Source organism: Vigna radiata, chromosome 3 (genome assembly GCF_000741045.1).
Source record: "Vigna radiata var. radiata cultivar VC1973A chromosome 3, Vradiata_ver6, whole genome shotgun sequence".
Lineage (NCBI taxonomy): Eukaryota > Viridiplantae > Streptophyta > Magnoliopsida > Fabales > Fabaceae > Vigna > Vigna radiata.
In genome coordinates, this window is record NC_028353.1 from 3,206,942 (window position 1) to 3,210,695 (window position 3,754).

Below are 3,754 nucleotides of genomic sequence, written 5' to 3' on the forward strand. Positions count from 1 at the left end.
AAAAATAAAACTAACAAAAACATAATATAATCTAAAAACGCTTAAACGGATCTGGGAATCCGTCAACGGATGTCAACATCCGTTTAAGGATAAACGGAAGTCGCCATTCGTTTTAACGGTTTTACGAAAGTATTACTAACCTGGACTCCAAGAGGATCGCTGCTGAGGTTGGATAGAACACCACCACACCAATGTAATGCAAAGATATAATAATTTAAGGACAAATTCTTTCAGAACAAATCGATATCTCAATTATCACTTGAAATACAAGAAAAATAGGAGAAAGAATTTCTAGAAAAATAGAACAAAGAATTCGTGGGAAGAAAGCGTAAAGATGAAAGCATGAAGATAAAAAAAAAAGAATAAATAGGTTATGTGGGGGTGGGAGAATAAAATTATAAAATTGTATTTCTAAATATAAATTTTTGCTAAAGGATAAAATTGGAATAGAAAAAATAGAGAAAAGGGTAAAAATGGAATGGGGGGGTGGGGGTTGGAATTGGGGAGGTGCAGGGAGTAACCCCCCTCATTTATTAGCGAGCCAGAAAAATTTGAACCCGGCCCAACCCACCATAAGTTGATGGGTAAACGGGTTGGCTCACTGGCTCATTTAATTACAATATTTTAAATAAAAAAAATTACAAACTTTCTATAATTCAAATCTAAATAGATTTCACTCCCAACATGGACGTTTAATTAATTTTGAAAATAGAAAACATAAATAATTTTTTCAAACAAAAAAATATCTTTTTATAAAATTAAAATTAATTTTTAATAAAATAAAATTAGGTAGGTGGGCTGGTGGGTCAACCCGGCCCACCACAGGTTCAACCCGCATGAGCCGGGTTTAAATGAGCCGGGTTGAAATCTGACCCGTATAAAAAAAATTACAATTTTTCAAACTCAACCTAGCCCGAACCCGTGGTAGGCCGGGTTGACCCGCAGGTTGTGACCCATTTTGACAGCTCTATTGTGACGTCACACTATCTCTGTAACATGATAGGATCCTCATTTAACATGTGACAAAAAATAATTTTTTAAAAAAAAAAATTCTTAAAAAAAATAGAAAAATATAGAAAAAAAATCACATAGTGGCACACAGTTAATGTCGCTAGTACTAAATTAATGAAAATAGTCAAATTGCTTCACATTTTTTAAAATAAGGAGCCAATTAAGACTATTTAAAACTTGATGACCGAATTTATGTTCCAATGCAAATATAAGAACTTTCCAAGGGTTTCAAGTTAGAACTTAAATAATTGAAACAAAATTTAAATAAAGTTCAATGTAAAATATAAATTTAATATTATTAAAAATATTTAATAAAAATATCATTATACATATGTATAAAAGTTAAATTTGGTCTTAATTTGGAAATGATGAAATTTCTTCAATTTTAAAAAATTAAGATTGATTTGAGCCAAAATACAAAAAAAAAATTATTAAACTAAAATTTTTCATTTGACATTTTTCTAAATAATAACATGTGACACTGTTAGTATCACATTACACTATTTCTGTCATGTGGCAAGATCCTCATTTAACATGTGACAATTTTTCTTTAAAGAAAAACAATTTTTTTTTTATTTTAAAAAATAAAAAACCATAAATTGAAATATGACACTAATTAAGTTAACATCAAAGGGCTAAATTGAATGACATTTTCCAAAATTAGGATTCAATTAAAACTACTTAAAATGTGGGATCAAGATTTCAATACAAATATAAGGACAATATGAAAATTTTAACCTAAAACTTAAGGAAAAGTAATCGAAAAATTACATTAAAGAATTATAATCTCTATATATAAGCACATACAACTTTTCATATTTTTTTCTTTTCATTCCCATCAAAAAATAAAATAAAGATCGAATATAAAATATTATACATTTAGAAAATCATTTTCCACATCATTTAAATTGTTTCCAATAATCAATCTAAATACGTTTTCACTTTCACTTATTATTCTACAAGTATTAGGAATTGTCCAATTAAATAAAAGATTTGTTGTTCATTAATAATTTATCTTGAGTTCATAACTAACAAATAGTTATGTTTAAATATAAAAGCAATTTCATATTCAAATTTAAATAGGACAAATAGAAAAAAAATATACTTTTCAAAAAAGTTTCTGCCGACAAAACAGTACCCGTTGGAATTGAATAAAGTGTTAAAATCTTTTTTTTCAATTTCGATATATATATATATATATATATATATATATATATATATATATATATATATATATATATTCTCCTGATGATATTTTATTTGTTTATTTTTATTCTTCTTCACTTTTCCTTTTTACTTCTCACTCTTTTCAATCACAGAAGTACATGTTTTACTTCTGATTAGGATGATAAAAATATTCATATTCACGAATATTTATGAATAAAATCTCCGATGAATTGTTATAGTATACACAAATATTTATTATCTGTAAATTACAATGATTATTTTAATATCAGTTTATAAAAAGAACAAGTATGTGTATTATATTATTTGTATTTGGTATCTGTAGAAAATAAAAATAAAAATATAATTTATATTTTGTTAAGTTAAATTTAATTAAAATTAACGTTAATTTATATTTTATAAGATTAAATTTAATTAAAATTTAATTTAATTTATATAATATTATATTTTATATTTTTTTTTAATTTTATTTTTATAATTTTAAAAATATATTTTTTATATATTTATAGATATCTAAAATATTTATATATATATATATATATATATATATATATATATATATATATATATATAGTGTCTAATATTTTATGAGTTTTATGGTGTCTAACAAAAAAATTGTCCAGAACTCTGAAGTTTGTCGTTTTTTTCCTTAAAATAAGATATTTTTCTTTCTCTTACTTTATAACAAACAAGTCAACGTTACACAGTTGAGGTAATTTCTTAGTCATGAATTATGGAACTCTGAAACACACATATTTCGCGTGAACTGAATCAATTAAGTTACTGCTGATCAATTTTCTGCTGTAACTTTGCAGAATAATTACCACTAGCTATGATGAAAATGTTTGAATTACTTATTATCATACAACATTAAAGCTGTGTTCGTTTGAGATTATTTACTTTTGAAGAAGATTTGAACATATGGATTTAGAGGTTAATTGATGTTCGTATTAAAGGATTTGAAGGCGATCAATTAGACAGATTTGCGAGAAAGTAGCTTTTTGCAATCATGCCTAATGTGCAAAGATTTGAGAAGAAATTTAATCAAATATCATTTTTACCCTTAAATACATATAGCTGTAATTGAGAATCTAAAATAATAATAATAATAATTTAAAAATTAATTTGTATTTTTTTTCTTTTTATAATAATTTTTACAATTATATATAATATTAATCATTATCATTTTATATTACTTTTATTACTAAGAGTATTTTGGTAATCTTCAATTTTTACTCATTAAATCATTTTTTTTATCTATCACATCCATCAAATCCTACATTAATTCTCATAAACTTTACTTCTAAATTCACTCTCAATTACCTCCAAATCCACTTAAAGAAACAACAAAAAATTCACCCTCAAATTCTCTCAAATCCATCCATTCATTCTCCCTCAAATCCTCCCCTCCAAACGAACACACCATAAATGCTTTTCTTACATTACCATAAAGAAATAGTATAATGTTAAATGTTTCTATATTCCATTTTTTTTCTTTATCTTTCTTTTTATCGTATACCAATGTTTAGATTTCTTATTAGGTCTTATTTGAGTTAGA